Source organism: Toxorhynchites rutilus, chromosome 3, assembly GCF_029784135.1.
Source record: "Toxorhynchites rutilus septentrionalis strain SRP chromosome 3, ASM2978413v1, whole genome shotgun sequence".
Taxonomy (NCBI): Eukaryota; Metazoa; Arthropoda; class Insecta; order Diptera; family Culicidae; genus Toxorhynchites; species Toxorhynchites rutilus.
The window spans coordinates 124,553,380-124,571,505 of record NC_073746.1 but is presented as its reverse complement, the minus strand read 5'-3'; the positions used below and the strand labels follow the sequence as shown (position 1 = coordinate 124,571,505).

The window sequence follows — 18,126 nt, the reverse complement described above, 5'->3', positions numbered from 1 at the left end:
AATGATAAAACTGTCTTATCATCGGCTACAAAAAATGTCAGTTGTAATTAAAAGTTATTGGTATCTTTTTATTGGTATCTTCACCCACATAAAAACCGTGCATATCGGGTTGATATGAATCCTGCTGAAAAATAAATTCGTCATTGTCAAATTTCGTTGCTATTCGACTGAAGCCTCGACGCTCCCTCTCACTCTCCAATCTTCTTCACTACCTTTGGTAGTTCTACTGCCAGAGATAGCTGGAGCCTAACCAAAAAAACCAGTAAATTTGATCCATAACAAGATTAAAAAGTTCACTCGAATGCACAATCACCCAGCTGTGCATGATGGGTCTTGACTTTCTTCGGTCGCGTTGTATTTTTTTAGCCTTTCATCCCGCTGCAATCTCTCCCTTTGACCGCGACCATTCCCATCAACCAACATCCATCACATTTATTCGGTGCGTATCAGACTTCTTTTTGATTTCTCTTTCCCCCGATTCCACTTCGAACCCACTTACAGACCCCATTCATCACCACCGAGTTCGGCCACGATCGGCTGCGACATGCCAGACAAACCCGCGGGCCGCCAGCGCAAAGATCCGAGACCCAAAATCGACCCTCAAAAGAGTGGTACCATTGCATTGCTGGCTGGCTGACTGGCTAGAGCTGATCACACAGAAGAGTTGGGCTAGTCTTCGGTTCCTTTCTTCCCTGGGAGGGTTTTTTTTTCAGCCTTCACTCGTCCATAAATTAACTGCAGCGACGTGCGCCATTTGAATTTATGTTCCTTTCTTCGGCGCTTGCAATGCGGATCAGCTGCGCGGAACGCGTGTGCACTGCACTGTGGGCTGTGTGAGTGAACGTTGCTCTTACGCAATTGTGAAAAGTTTCCGTTTCACGGAGCGATAAATCGGCCCGAAAGGGGGCCAAAATTTTACCCCCTTTGTGTAAAGATAAGCGGTAATAAAAATGTGAAAAATGACGTTGGGAAAAAGCACTGTCTAAGTTGCTATCGTAGGGCATTGCAGTTTGAGGGTTCTTCCTAATTCTAAAAATTTTCTTATTTAACCATTGTCTCTGTAAACCGAAAATTTCTTCTCACGTGTTCTTCATCAATACGGTATCGAAATTGAACACAGATTCTAATTCAACGGTCAATATCTAATCATCTGTAGGAAGACTCACTTCAGAAGTTTGATTGAAAATAAGAGCAACGTATGGGAAATCTTCCCCCTCCTCCATTCCCTTGTGCTCGTATCATTGATCTACGAAAACATTTCGTGACAGCAGCACGCCTTGCGAGAATTCGATATGCACAGTGTTTCTGCCAAAAACCCAATTAAGATGGTTATCACGTTCCACGCAGCGTAGCTCATCATCTTACTACATCGCACGGGGAGCTAGGAGCTGGAACTCCACACACAGCATACGCTATGCTACGGTGTCTAGGTGTCCGTCCATTCAGTAAAATGGAGAGCAAAAGGAGAAAAGCAAAAACAAACGAGTAACAAACACACATTGCTCCGAATACGATTACCTGAGACTAATCAGCGTCTATTACTATGTCCAGCTGAAGCTCACGCAGCAAATCAACGGCCCCGAAACCGAAACGGTTGTACGTTAAGGAATTCACTAAAATTTATTGATTGATTTCACACACTCTAATCGAAAAAATGTAATACAACGTTCGAACCAGCGAAAGTCGTACACGACGAACGCATTCGCACTCCCAAAATAATACAATGGGTTAAGAGAGCACTCCGATGAACTTCCAGACGCCTCGGATGCACGGACCAAAAGAAACCAAGCTGTTGGTAACAAAACCAAAATGTTGTACACACAAGCGAAACAATAGAGCTTTTCAGTGCAATTGTGCAGCCCAACACGAGGCTATCGAAGAAATTTTGCACTATACAGGGTGACTGAGTTGAAGAGTTACTAATTCAAAAGGCTATTTTTTATTTAGACAGTTTCATTTAGCTTGCCCTGTAATTTGTATGTTTGTAACATGTTTGTCTGTAGCGCTTTACTACATGATAAGAAATTTGACCCCCTTCCTGTTGACCAATTGATCTGAAATTTGGAACACACCTTTATCTCTGCAGTCATTATAAAACTGCGTATTTCTTGATTTTAAAAATCCAAGACGGCGGCCGCTACAAAATGGCGGATTACATAACCACAACCGCATTCTTTTTATTCCCTTAGTTTGTAACTTTCAGTCCCAGTCATCAACGATTTTGTAACGAAAAGGTTAATGTTAGTCCCTAGGAACCGACACGGGGCTCAAAATGTTAATTGATCGCAATATGTTTGCACCCAATGATTGAAAATATTGGAAATATATGAATTGGCACAAAATTATTTTTTAGATAAAAAATTTAATGCAGGCAAACCTTTTTTGTGCTGGGGATACGGACCGCACAAAAAAATCGCATAAAAAAATCGTACAAAACTTCACCAGTAGCTTTAAAAAATCGTGTTCGGTAAACAATTTGAAAAAACTGCGGTAAATAGAGAGCACATAAAAAGAATTTCCCCAGGAAAATAACTCAAATTCACGCTGTTCACCGTTCGATTTCTTTTCGCTTCCCTGCTTTGCGATGGGATTTTGATTGGCCCAATTGTGCTTCTCAAACTGTTCCAACCAAAACAGGCAATCAGTGCATATCATTCTAATGAAGGGGAATAAGATAAATAGAGAAGCGAAACATTGCACAACAGGCCTCACCCCTGTAGCGCTACGAGTCGATCATTCATTCTCTAACCGGAAAGCAGTTGACATCAGCAAGACAAACAAACGAGCTTCAATGCTCCTTCAAATCAGTCATCCAGCTAGCGACCGGGCGACAGTGGCGGCTCGATGAAAAGATAGAACGTACCTCAGATTTTGTGTATATTTAGAATTGTTTTGGGCATTTGGTGATTTCTGTTTCCATTCGATTTCGCGAATTCGTGCATTGTTTCCGGATTAATAACCAAGCTGGATGAGAATAAAGCATTTTCCAGCAGCGAAAAGTTTTCCTCAATTAACGCTTCTTTGCATAATGGTGAAAATGTCCATCATAACATTCAAATGTCCAAAAATTATATAAAACAACAAGTTCACCATAAGTTGAATGTGTATGAACCTTGATTTATTTCACCAATAAAGAAAAAATCATGCAAAGCAGGGTTAAACAGAAGATGAGGAATCGTTATGATGCGGTTCGACTTTCCTGTTATCGTTCTGCGAAAGGTTCTGCATTATATAAATTATGGCTTATTATTTTGGGAATGATGTTTCTAAAAGCGTTGGAAATGCGATTTTGCTAAAATGCTACTGAAATACTGCTTGGATATTCATTTCGTTCAGATCGGATTCGTTCAGTTTTGGAGTATCGCTTTAGACAGCGGGCAATCATGGACTGTTAATGATGATGATAAGAGCTAGTTTTCCATAACCTATGCTGAATTAAAATTACTTTTTCAACATATTATTTCACGGAGTTCACCAAGAACGTGATTTTTTTCGATTATCTTTTTCCTGGTTTCTATGACCTTAATTATCTGCAACTTATTGGCACAGTCTAGGAACCTCACAAAGGCCCCTCAAAAATAGTTCGACGGTGTTAAATCACATGTTCCTGGAGGGATCCATCGTGTGACATTATTCGTTCATCGATTTTTTCTTCAAATCAATCAATTTTTTCATGCACGGAGTGGCGTGCCGCACCGTCTTGTTGAAACCATAATTCCTCCATGTTAAGAACACTCATTTGAGGTGCGAAAAAGTCGGTGATCGTGGCCCTGTGGCGGTCACCAAATGCGACAGTTTTGACTATTAACGCATCCATTACCCAAAATGAGCTTCATCATTGAACGAAACTTTCTTGTAAAGAGCGCGATATTTTTTTATAAACTGATTCGTAAGATTCGTTTAAAATGCATCCATCACCCAAAAAATGAGCTTCATCAGTGAACGAAACTTTCTTGTAAAGAGCGCGATAATTTTTTATGAACTGATTCGTAAGTTTCGTTTAAAAAAGACTGCACGATTTTGCACGATTTTTGTCAGATATCCAAGACGAAAAGCCTAGCCAAACTGAACACAAAACAAGTGACAGCTGGCAAAATGGGCCACATATCCAAAAATGTCCCCAACTTTAAGTTTCATGCCTCTATAAAACACAGTAATGCCATTTATTTATTTTTTTTTTTCAAAATATGGACCAGTGTTTTCTGGTATGTACTTCTTATTTGATTTCTTTTTCTTTTGAGCTTAAAATTGTGTACAAGATCCGAGGAATACGGTAAATGCGACAGAATTTCCCAGTCTCGCTCTGTGAGGGTCTGAATTCTAAAAAATGTGTATATAACCAGACTATTCTGAATATTTCTTTTTCTTCTTCCATCTCGATCCTTGTTCCTAAACATGGTCCAATTGCATTTTGATGCCTGATAACGAGAGAAATCTTGATGGAAACACTGAAGTTCACCATGCCTGTTCAGGAGAAAACTAATAAAAACGCCTAAGAAAAACCTAACGTTTAAGTTGGTGAGAAGAGATAAGGATACATTACTTTCCAGTTCAAGTTCCCCAGCATTTGTATAATTGTGCCTCATTTTAGATGCCAATGCGAACCACTAGTAGTAGTAGCACTACCTAGCTCTTCCAAATGTTTATTTCGGCACGACATTGACGATTTGACAAACAATGTAAAACAATTGACGTCATCGAATGGCTACTCGAGGTTCTCGATTGCACCGTCAATAGCGGGTTCAAATGCGCCGCTGATGCACAACGAAAGGCCCGCGCAGAAACAGTATCCGCCCAAAACAACAGTATTATGCAATCACGCGCCCGTTCGTGAATGAAATTCAATCACGATCGCGGCTAAAGCAGTGCTGTTTGTGTGTAATTTTTTTGTCACTCATTTTTGCCCAATTGTGTGTACGGCGTAGTTTCATCATTATCATCACCATCATCTAAGCCGAGGCACAAATTTTACTTACCCTAATCATATATATTCGCACAAAAGCATGACATCCGTGTTTGTGTGTGGCTTGCATTAACCAATTCGAACGTAAGATAACGACCTGTGTTCCGAAGGCATACCCACCTGTCAGCAGCCGTCATAGTTTTTAAGCGAACGCATCGTTATAATCAGTTAATTATCGATGAAACGAACAATGTGGAAGAAACTGGGGCACTGTTTTTTTTTCAGTTAAATCATAAGGAACAATTTATTCCCGGTCATTATAAAATCTATATTAGTTGGAGCTCACTCCCACGCAGCTCGGGGAAATTTCGACAGTTTTGAACAGCACAGTTTTGAACAGCACATCAGCGTAATTTATTTTATTCTATCCCCGATTCTGTCAGTCAGAGTGCGAAATCTTGCATACTCACTCACACGCTGGTGAAATTCGTTATTTTGTGTTGTTTGGTCGAATTTTTTTTTTGGGTGCCTCTCCTCCAAGGACTTCAACGATAGCTTCCACATGTTTGCAGTATCACCGCGAAAAAAAAAATGCTGTTGCACCATACTACGTACGACGTAAATGTTTGGTATCATTGGAGGAGTTGGGTTCGGAAAGAGTTACCGACGTTTGCAGGAAAAACCTACACAGTAAAAAAAATTTGGCTAACAGCACTACCACCAAACAACTAGTAAACAATTCCCCCCTTCGGTTTCGGTTTTTTTTGCGTTCCGGTTCAATCTGGAATCGTTGTTTTGACATACGCATCGCACCTGGCTATCGCACTCATATCGATCCCTACTGTGTAAATTCAGTAAAATTTGGGTGCTAATGTAATAGAGATAACTTTGGACAATGAAGAAATGAGTCAATTTAAGCCGTTCGTGTCATCACTGGTATCTATGATAATGACCGGAAACTTTGTGGCTGTTTGATATGCATAAATAATTGCAACTTCACTGTTCGTCAAAGCTCATCAACCACCAATTGAACTGTGCAAGCGCTGATTGCGCTTTGGTGACATATTTCCAGTGTGCAATATTTTCTTCGAGGTAAAATGGTGAGCAATCAAAATTAATCTTCAGGAGTTTCTTTGTGTTGTTTTCATATTGTTCGTGAATTCCAAACACAAGCAAATAAAACCTCGCAGATGCTAAATTATGCATGCAAACATTATATGTATATGTAATATGTATTTAATTTGAGTTAAATAACATTTCGCTGATTTTTTTTTTATCTCTGAGTATCATTTGTCGGATCATTAGAGTTAACGTGTTCACCTCCCAGTAAACATTAATTCGCATAACTTGGCATATCGCATATGTCGCACATAAAGTGAGATCGAATCAAAATCATATATCATGTCGAGCAAAGTATACATTGTGTTTATTAAAAATCGTACAAAATGCAAAAACTTCTATTTTATTTATCACTACAGATAAAGTCGCAATTCGGGTTCATGATAGATGCTATCGTAGAATCGATCTGAACGAAATATGTATTTCGGGCTGATGCAGTTCGTGAATCGCATGAATGTATTCATTGAATCCAAGTAGCTCTGAGAAAAATTTTATTACATGCTGTGGAAAATCGTTCAACAGTGAAGCATATTATATCGTAATTGAGGACATTTGACATCATATTAGGAATTTCACATATCGAGATTTGCGATGCCTTATGTACAGTGTCGGCGTCTGGTGATGATATGGTGATTTGGGGAGACAAATTTATCTCTACCAGATCAGCAGGCCCGAAAGCAGCTTCACATTATTAAAATTTGAATGAAAATTTTAACTTATGTTATGTGATAAGTTAAAACACGTAGTACTAAATCTTACTTAGCCATTTCTATATACATTTCATGACACTTCCACTAAAATACAATCGGCAACCATCAATGACGCATCCGATTGCTTCTCTTTCGTATCATATGTACGAGTTTTAACAGCTCAATTATTTTATTCCAGATAGCCGTACGAAATAGCTGCTGCTCGATAATCCAAACAACCGGAGCTCGAATCCCATCAGGGCAATTTTTTCAATCAATAATATCACTTATTTTGAATATTTATTTCCCCCTGCCACTAAAAGTCAATTGAATAATTCTTATTACTACAAACATAAATGTTTGACGATTCGTGAGGTTTTAAAAATAATTATAACCTCACGAACATTTTCCGCCATCCTTTTTTTCTATGACTGTGGTAAATCGTATATACGTATAATAATTGTCATGTATGTACCGTTCTGAATCATATTTCAGACAACATCATATTTCGGACACTTTGTTCCAATATCTTGAAATGCTTAATGCACTGATGATATAACTATAAAATTAATATCACAATTGCTTCTTTAGAGTAATCCCTTGGCTTCATTATCACTTCATTTGAGAATTACATTTGAATTATTACATAGTAGGAAAAAATCCATCCAAAATCCAGGATCCACTCATTATTGTTTGTGTTTGACATTTGCTTAGTGTGAGCACGTAGAATTTCACCAATATTTAAATTTATAAAATTTAAGATATAAAATATTCAAATTTCTCTCGTGTTTCATCAGTTCTCATCATCGTTCTCAGGTTACTGTGGTTACTTGGTAAGTGTTTCGCAGTTGACTATAAAATATAATCAAATGTAATGTAATTTTCGTTCAAAAAATTACAAAATAAAGTGTCCGAAATTTGATTTTTTTATAAATGGTGTCCGAAGATTGATTCTAATTCGCTTGATTAGAAAAGCATTTTATTCGATGTTTTTTTTTATGTTTTCAATCAAAAAGGTACCAAAGTAGAAAGCTTAAAAGCATATTGAACTAATTTATTAAAAATATCAATCAAAAAAAAACCTGTGCATAAAGTTGAGGTCTGTTTTCTGCACCATATGCCTCATGCGTCCGAAATATGATTCAGAGCGGTATATTAGGGTGTATGTATGAGAAAAAATCGACCCTAAGGGTGTATGAGAAAAAATCGACCCTAAAATTTCGAAAAGTTACCCTATATAAAATGTTCACCACCTCGAAAAAAGCACCCGAAGCATGCCGAATTTCAGCTCGGACTTGAGGGAGAGTGGCGCAAAGCGGTCAAAGTTTGAGTTTTTTTTTTTGAAAATCGAAAAATTACCCAAGGGGGGAGTAAAGGAAATCGGGGTTTTCGAAAAAAAAATGTTGATGCCAAATGTCTTGAAATTGCATAAAACTGCGAGATCTAGTGTCATCTCGAATTTTTGTTTTGTCAAAAATCGGCATTCTAGGACTTTTTTCGAAATACGGAACGAAAAGTATGGTTTTGGGTGCCAATAAAAATAGTTATCTCGATTTTTCATTCGGACCTTGCTACTAAATGTTGATTTGCACTATAATATACCCTAGCGTGACCCATCAAAGCGATTGCATTTGGTCCGCTCTTTTGAAAATTAAATCGTACGGGAAGGGATCAACAAAAATTTGATGCCAGATGTCCTAATATTGCATGACACGTCGAGATTTACAGTTATCTCAAAAAAAAATTTTCGTCGAAAATCGATTTTTCGACAAAGAGCCAAAAAACTTTTTTTTTCTGACAAAAAAAAATTCGAGATAACTGTAAATCTTGACAATTTATGCAATTTTAAAACGTTTGGCAGCAAACTTTTTTTTAAAAAAAAACCTCGATTTTCGGTGATTTTTAGTTTTTAAAAAAACACTCAAATTTTAACGTTTGTGACACCAGTAAATGAAGTCCGAATGGGCTAATATTTTGCATAGGGTATATTATAGTGCAAATCAACATTTCCTAGCAAGTTTCAAATGAAAAATCAAGATAACTATTTTTATTGGCATCCAAAACCATACTTTTCGTTTCGTATTCCGAAAAAAAACCCAAATTGCCGATTTTTGACAAAATTTTTTTTTCGAAATGCCACTAGATCTCGACGTTTCATGCACTTTTAAGACATTTGCATTAAATATTTTTTTTCGAAAACCCCGATTCCTTTACTACTTTACTTTATTTTGCATAGGGTGCTTTTTCGAGGAGGTGAGCATTTTTTATGGGGTAACTTTTTGAAATTCGAGATGACCATTTTCATTGGCACCCTAATGTATATCACCTCCACCCAAAATATGGACTATATGAAGCTGTATATGCGCTTGTTATACGATTTAGCTTACCAATGAATCACGCTGAATTCCAAAGATACAATTGCTTAAACTTATTCTAGGTTCTAGTCGACTTCTCTGAAGCACTCCATGACATAATGTGAACGATTCAGAGACATGATCATCAATTTTCACTAACATATGTCGACCAGTAAGATATGAACGGAACCATTGAAAAACAGATCCGTGGAAACCAAATAACTTAAATTCAACAGTCGCAATGCCGCAACTCGGTTGAGAGATCGATGTTGATCGCATCGACTGAATGTATTCTTACCATCTCGACTGTAATTAATGGGATGTTTTGCACAAAGTTTGTTTCAGTTGATCTTCCCAACAACATCACATGTTGTTTGTGAGATTATTTGTTTCAGAATGTACGTTCAGGATATGCCCAAACCAAGCTAAATACAGAGCCTGCACTAACGACCAGAAGCAAAGCAGAAGAGAAATATTAACTAGGCACTGCGACTATAAAATTATAATACTGCCTAGAGGCGAATGATATTTTAAGTTTGTATGTTCTGAATAAAAGACATCATACCGCGAATTAATTTTGGTCTTTTTTTATTTATTTTTTTTTCTTATCAAATCTCGATGAAAAAATGCACCACGTTGATTTTTTGTATCGTCAGGTGGAGAATGTTTGTGTATGATGAAATAACACGATTTCTTTCACGGTACTGAAGTTCCCAGTGGAACACTCGCCGTCTCGACGAAAGTATAACTTGTGTAATTTTTTATAGGTAGTACTTAGTTGAAACACCGTATGCCAAATAACACGCCTTGAATGTATTCTGAGTGGCAAGCTCTAGAGTACGCGTGACCACAAGTCGGAAGAATTTTTTTTGACGAAAAATCCTCCAGACAGAAAGGGAATCGAATCCGAACCAGCTACATGGTCATGTATGACGCTAACCACTCGGCCACGGAAACACACACGTACTAACATACTAATTCACGATTAACACGTACGACAGAAGTAAAATAGCGTAAGCAATTCATATTGAGTTAACTATATACATTGGAATTAAGAACAACAAATTTCGACCAATGGCCAGTTTATGTTCTCGTTATTATACCGATATTATATATATTCTCGTTCTAGGGCAAGAATGAATCATGAATCAGCCATTTTCAATTGCTTCTATAAAACCACGCAAACCATCGGCCTTTCTAAAATCCTCCTAAACTTTCTACTGAAGAGTTATTTGTAAAATTTGGATTCATTCTAAAATAAGATCCAAAGCGATAAACATAGTTGTATCGGAAACACTGTCTAAATAAGATTGCAAAGCTTCGCTGACTTCCTGCACAGCAGGAACTGGAGAGATGTGGAGCATAAAGATCTTATAGATCCTTCGAAGCACTGGGTAATAGTATACCCAGAATCATTTTTGCCGGAAGACTCACTACTTTACGTTTAATATTGACGCATGAACAAATTCATTTTGTTTCCGTTGAACATACAGTGTCAGACCAAACAATAAGACCACTCCAATGCAAAATATTCAAATGAGCTTTTAACCGCCAACTCAAATAAAGGCATATGCGACACCCAGCGACGAGCGCTTGCACTAGTATGGCAACACATCACATCAAGTTTGACGGAGCAGAAGTAAACAGTTCTAGCAAGACGCACTGATTCCTGCGGAAAGTCGAAAAAAGTTGCGACAAAATACAGGACCAGTTGTTTTGACTGTTTTAGGAGGAAAACTGGCTATTTCACGGAGATAATTTGTTTGATACAGACCCTAGTAAGTTTTTATCAAACCTTTAAGACTTTAACTCGTGAATTTTGATCAAAACATCGAAATATGAGCCGCTACTTTCACTGCACAGAACCGCAACGGATTGTAATTCGAAAAATGGCAAAACAAGGCCAAATTCAACGGGGGATTGCAAAGTTCCTGGGACGATCGAAAACATTTGTTTTCAATGCAATTCAAAGGGGGTCTCCGTAGCCACATTGGTTGCGCGTTCGCTTACTAAGCGATCGATCGTGAGTTCAAAACTCAGGGCCCTCATTGACCATCTTTGTGTTGTTACAGAATAGCTACGTCCACGCAACAATCATCAGCGATGGAGATCGATCCACGGTCGAAAAAAGATCGATTCATCCATACAACTGCTCTGCTCTGCAAGACACATCGGGCTGCTGTTCTATAAATAACTCAACAATGATCAATCAACTGTCTCCGCTGTCCGGTGGTCCAACTGGATAATGGAAGAACAGAAAGAATACACTTACGCCTAAATGACTACTGTGTGAATGTACTATATGTAATGGTATAGAAGGAATACTGGCGAACGGCCACTGTGTAATGTGCTAATTATAGATATGATAACCATGTGACATGTACACGGTTAAAATTCGGCTCTGTTACAGCTAAAATGCTAATGAGCCTTAACCCATTAACGACCAAGCTGTAAAAATTATTTTTTTGACGAAAGCCATTGTTGTATTTTCGATTATTATCGCTAAAGGAACTCCAATGTTCAAGAATTATGTTTTTCCCTTCTTCCATTTTCCGGGAAATGACTGTTCGAAAAATCGAACATTGGCCGAAACCCGCATTTTTTTTGCAAGTACAAACATACTGCAAACTAAAAGTCACTTCAATTAGCAAATATACGTTATTCATAAATGCATCAATTTTGGATTCCCGGAAGAACAAGAACGGGAGAATGGAGGTCTCTAAGTATAAATCCAAATTAATCCACCTAAGGTGAGATGTGGCATTTCTTATTTCATGTAATTTTAACTTATTACTGACAGGCTTTTTCTTTCAAACGAAAGCATATGCTGTGTTATTTTTATTGTTAACTGTGGAGAAATGTCAATGCTTAAAAACTAGTCTCTCCAATTATCCATTTCCCGAAAAAATCGAACATTTTCCAAAACCTGCAAAGTACCAGAGTACTGCTAAAAACAATGGCATAGAGGGTTGGGAGGTTATTATTCGGTCCGGCGGAAGAATATTCACCCAAACAATCTCATTAGGATCCTCGTTGCACGTATTGATCATTTACTCCAGCTCCTCCACAAAAGAAATTCTACGGGCCGCCATCACCTAATGTCGTTACGGACAAAAAATCATACAGATTTTCGATAATATTTGCTAAATTAATCGATATTTGCAAACATTCACAACTGAAAATGCAAAAAGAAATGAAAAACCTTCCGTCTTCTAAAGTAAACAAATCAAAATGCGCAGCGGATGTTAGATGTGTTGGTGTTGATTCAGCAGAAAAAAAAATGTTCGTTATGGCCAACGTTCGATTTTTCGAACACTAAATTTCCCCGGCTGTTATTTTCCTGTATGCGGCTCAATCGAATGATTTTCGCTCTATATCACAATGTATGTTCTTTTATCAGAGCAGTACTGTAGAAAACTTCACATATTTTTGTATTTTATTGGGGTTTTTAATGGAAATTGAAAACACCTTCCAAACATACTTGCTTTAAATCGAATTTATTATCCAAAAAAGTTACTCAAAATTGTATGAAATCGATATAAGTGGTAGCTAATAAATTAAGCTATCTTTTGGTGCAAAAACATTACCATAAGGTTCCTGTCCAAAGACATGAAAAATTATCAAAGTTGCTGTTCGATTTTTCGAACGCTTGGCCTAAAATGGGTTAAATAAATAAATGGGATAAAAAAAATGCAATTCATGGAAAAAAAAAGGAATCGACTGAACGCCTCCGGAAAACGACAGCCAAGGATGATGCTGCGAGTTTCTAATGAAGATCCGTTCGAGCCTGCAAAGGAAATCAGAGACGAGCTGAACTTGTCTGTGAGTTCCCGAGCAAACCATAACCGGTTTGTGGAGCATGCACTCGTGATAAAAGTCGCAGCAAGGTTCCTGTGCTCACACAGAGCATTTTCTAGCAAGGTTGAAGTATGCCAAGGACCATTTCGATTGGGTTGACCAAGAAAACAGCAAGAAATGGTGAAATGTACCGTGCTCTGACGAAACGAAGGTCTACTTGATCGGTTCTGATAGAATTCGATCGTCCGATTGGCTGCGTATACACGACAAATATGTTCAAACATGGACAACATCATGGTCTGGGAGTGATTCTCCTGGTACGGAGTTGGTCTCTGTACTGGATCGACACGATAATGGACCAGTACTTTTATACTCAGACATTGGAAACGTTTTGTTACCGCCCGCGGAGTGGGAAATGCCGTTAAAATGCCGGCTCATGCAAGGCAACGACCCCAGACACACCACCCGAACTGTGAAGCAATTGTTTGCTGATCACAAGGTTGACGTCATGAGTAGCCAGCCCAGTTACCAGACTTAAATTTCATCGAGAATATGTGGCAGATCGTGAAGGAGTCGGTTTATACGGAAAAATCCAGAAACAAGCAGGAACTATGGGAAAGAATCCGAGGAAGTTTCTTCGTACATGAATATATATTATTGAATTTTGAACTGATCTTATTTTAGTACTTAGTACTGAAGTATGCAAAAAGAGCATTTTTATATGAACTGTTGTTTTTTCAACTGTGGATATGTTTTATTTCTTCGAAACAGACAAATAAAGGATTACCGATGGATTGAAACACTGAGTTCCAGTATTTTTTCCCGATGTTTTGCAACATTTTTTTTCTCGCTCGAGAAATGATCTTATAATTTTGTCCGACACTGTAGCTCAATTAAAGTTGGCATAATCAAAATTTCATAATTTCTAGGATGCCAACCTTCCTGATTTTTCAGGATTTCCCAGACTTTTCAGCACGCTCCCTGATATCCTGACGAACACTCAATTTATCCTGATTTTTGTACTCTTTACATTATTCGTAATAAACATACTGGTTTCCATGACAAAGTTTTCTGTCATGATAGTTCTCCGGTTCGCACTTGTATATATATTACATTGAGTTAAATTCTTTAGACGCAAAGCTACAGCGTCAGTCATTACAACGATATTAAGTTTGACGAACTACATTGGTTTATTGAGGATAAAGTGTATGTAGATGTATCCCCAGAGTTATGAATGTAGGAATACGTTTCAGAGTGTAAAGTTACTCAAGAGAATATAATATTAATAATATAGGCAATATAAAAAGATTTTATATGTAATTTGTTCATCTGATTCAAAGTAGAATCAACTTTAATGTCCCATCATTAAATGGTAAATATATCTATAACCGTACTATATATCATAAAAATTAGAAAAAGTTCAACAAGTCTTCCACTGCTGATATGCTTTCCGCATTTGTTGAGTAAAGATTCATTCCAAAGCATGGATGATGAATTCAGTGAAAATTGGAATATTGATTTCTCAGCAATTGACTGTAGTGATGCTGTAGGTTTTCCGGAAAACCTATAAACGATCAAAAAGCCAGGCGAAATACTAGCATTCCGCTTATGCGAGGATTTATACCATGCTTATTAATTCTTTTACATATCCGGTCTTTGCCCGAAGGAAGAAATACTCTGTTTCTGGAGGGATTCGGGATGTATTCTGTATTATGAGCTTATGAGCAAGCAACCTGTTTCTCACATGTATGGCTCGCAGCAGTTTTCGACGAGGAAGCAAACATGTTCTGGGTGGATAGGATATTTAAGCTGTTTGAAAGATAGCGAAATATTGTGAAACAGAACTATCGATATTAAATTAAATTATAATGCTTTGACTGAAAATGAAGTTTTTGTGTTCCCAAAAATCGACATTAACTTTTCGAGCAACCCAATATGAGCTATTCTGATTTATTCTGATTTTTATTTTCATTCTTCCTGATTTTTCAAAATTATTGTTGGAAACCCTGCCGGTGACTGACTATTGTGAAATTTCCAAACATATCCCGTGGCATTCTTCCAACGCAGACTATCATTTTCGTTTGATAATTTGATATTATTTTCGTTTCAGATATAAAGGAAACCAACTCTCATTGCTAATAATTGTTCCCGATGTAACAAACTCGCAGCTCAGATATCTAAAAACAGAAGACATCCGAAAGATGCCCAGTATCATCTCTTCCGCCAAAATCGATTAAAGAAATGGGACGTTGCACATAAACACATTATCCAATTGTTCTGAACTTTTTTATCTATGAATTCCGACTTCAAAAGTGTCGTACATTCCACATTTCACGTTCACTGATATATTTCGAAGCAAGATTATAAATTATGGCGATAGAATAAAATAGGGCTTTGAAGTCGTGATTGCATAATTCAATTCATCCAACTGCACATTATTACAATCAACCCAATATCCAGAAACAGTCCCCCAGAAAAAAAAATCAAAAATTCCACAATTCGTCACACTGGTGACGCAAGTGGTTACGACTCATCATCGACTCAATTCCGTCGAAAGTACGCTGAACCACACGACACAAGAATGCACTCCCCAAAATCCTCAGAAGGAAGCGAGCGCGCCCGAGAAAGCTGCAGAGGAAAGAATGAAGGGGAAAAAACAAAAATCTTGAATCATACTCGAGAACAACAAAAACAACCTCAAGGTCGTACTCATATTTCGTTCCTGCGTCGATTTTTATTTTGTGTGTTCGCCGCATTCGACACTGGGCTGTCGCTTAGCTGATCTTTCAATGTATTCATGTCGCGATAAAAATTATCCCTCCCCCCTTCCGTGTTCCCGCGTGCCTTCGTTCCCAGTCCCGTTTATGGCAGCCTATTCAAAGTTTCCGTCTTGGCCTAACAACGACGCCACCCCATAACTTTTTTTTTCTCTTCACAATTCGCAATAAGGGTAAAAGTGGAGAGAAAAAATAAGAATCTGGCCTTCCGTTGCCAGCGTTCGGGGAGGATACTGGAGAACGCGGAGGCATCCTTTTATTTTGGGCACTCATCGGCTTATAATTTCGGTTTGTTTTTACATAATTATTTGTTTCTTCTTCTCGTTTCGTATCTAGGCCAAGCGAAAGAGCCCCGGTGCATTCTGAGTGGCTGCAGATAACATTACTGGGTCAGTGTGATTTGGATCCATGCCTCCCCTCCACAACGCGCTCCCCCACCGTGACATACTCACACTCGAACGCCCCACCGATGGCCGGGCAGATCGATTGTGAATGTGTGGTTGGGCTGTTTGTTTGTACAATCCAAAATTCCACGCCATTCTTATCAGTGATCACTTGACGGAACCCAGCAAGCGCGCTATCTGCAAACGCGCCATAAGTTAGGCAGAGTTACCTTTTGCTGCTTCCGCGAAACCGAATTATACACAGGGTGCAGCATCGCAGCGCCGGAGTTTATTCGAACAAGGAGAACATGAAAAGAGACAGGTACGAGAAATTACCTTCGTGATGCTTTGAGGTCTGCTTACGCTTCAGAGTACGAGAGAAATGAATTGTGAGATGCTTTTAGGTGTTAAGTATAAGGGAAGGAAAACTGCAATTCGATTGCACTAGCATTGTATTGCACTCTGCTATTGCAAACATAGATCGAGGAGAAGGAAAAAACAAATAGCGTGAATTTTTTGTTGCACCATTTATGCGCAAGTATTTCCGAGCGCTCTAATTAGTAACCTTGCAATCATCCGCGGATGTTGCATCATCTTCGTTGCGCTGTCATTGGAAAATGAAACAATTGCCAGAATGGGTTTTCCGTCATAGTGATTTTCTCCATTCTCGTGAAATTCATGAATCATATTTGTCAAATTCGTTACTTCCTGGATTTATTGATCACACACAGTATATCGCAAAATTGAGTGTACAAATGCTACTTGACGATACTTTTCATTTATTTGTTATGAAATATTTTGAATACATTGATTCTTTTGAGGTATTTTTATTATTCACACATTAACCTAGCTGTACGTGCAATAAAATTCCGAGAAAAGTTTTCTGCCAATTGTTTATTCCTACAAATTGAAAACTATCTCTATTCTAGGCATCGCGAAAATGAGTGTACACCTTAAATTTCTCCAAACAAATTAGTCTTGTGAGTAAGTTTCTTTGCGAATCAGCGTCCTTTTTTCATCAGTCATTGGTGTCAACACTTAGCCATTGCTTGGACAGTGTTGGTTTTTTATTTTTTATTGATGTTTGCATTTTTTTTATCCAAATGGCAAGTTAGAGGAAAGAAATAGATATTGTTACACGTACAGTGATAATAAATATGAACTGTCGTGGAAATACATTGCAGGAAATAACAGATATACGCGGAGGAACTCACTTTACAGCAAATAAAATCATAAACAAGTGGAAACACGAAGGAACCATGGAAAATCTCCCGAGTAGAAGACACAAACGTATCCTGTCTTCTGATGATGAACGAGTAATTATGCGAACATTGCAAAAGAACCCTATTACAAACATTCCTAAATTGACTACCGAAGTGGTCGGCACCATTGGAAGACCTGTCAGCGCAGATACTGTCCGGAGAACAGCATACAGGAACAATCTCAGAGGTCGTATTGGCCGTGAAAATTATTACACCTCAAAGGTGAATATGAAAAAAACGACTATAGTTTCCTAATGCATGTATGAACAGAGCTAAGGAGTTCTGGAACAAAGTCTTCTATACAGATAAGCCGAAAGCCAATCTCTTTGAATCGGATGGAAGACAGATGGTGTGGAGAAAACCAGTATCGGTGCTCCAGGTTCAGCATTTGGTTCCCACAGTATAACACGGGTGCGATAGTCAGATGATGTATGGTACATTGGCGGCTTCTGGATCTGGAACCATGGAGTTTATCGATTCGGCGATGGACAAAATGGCTGAACTGATCTTCCTGAAACGTAACCTGCAGTATCCCGTTCAGAAATTCGGTCTCTCTCGTGATTACTACTTTCAACAGAATAATGACCCGAAGCAAATTGACCTCATCGTGCGGGAATACCTGCTCTATAATGTCCCAATCAACTCAAAACACCTCCGCGATCACCGGACTTCAACACTATAGAGTATCTATGGTGGGAAATAAAGAACCATCCATCCATAAAAATCCAGGGGACAAAGCGGAACTCAAAACGACGATTACGGAAATCTGGGAGGCAGTTCCGTCGACAGTGTTCAGAAATCTCGACACGGGGCTTGCAGAAAGTGCTGGACGCCAAAGGGG

At 38.3% G+C, this 18,126-nt stretch overlaps 1 protein-coding gene across 5 annotated transcripts in view; it reads right to left on the bottom strand.

The window, feature by feature from the left end:
• LOC129775105 (zinc finger protein chinmo) overlaps positions 1-18,126 on the bottom strand; it is a 231,114-nt gene that overhangs the window by 197,840 nt on the left and 15,148 nt on the right. For 3 of the 5 annotated variants that reach the window (XM_055779380.1, XM_055779376.1, XM_055779381.1), the window contains exon 1: positions 1,519-1,766. The exons of 1 other annotated variant lie outside the window; for it this stretch is intronic. The gene's annotated coding sequence lies outside the window, so the exon portion shown is untranslated. Of the gene's footprint in view, positions 1-1,518; positions 1,767-18,126 lie in introns of those variants that run through there. One more of the 5 variants, XM_055779377.1, reaches the window with a different exon arrangement.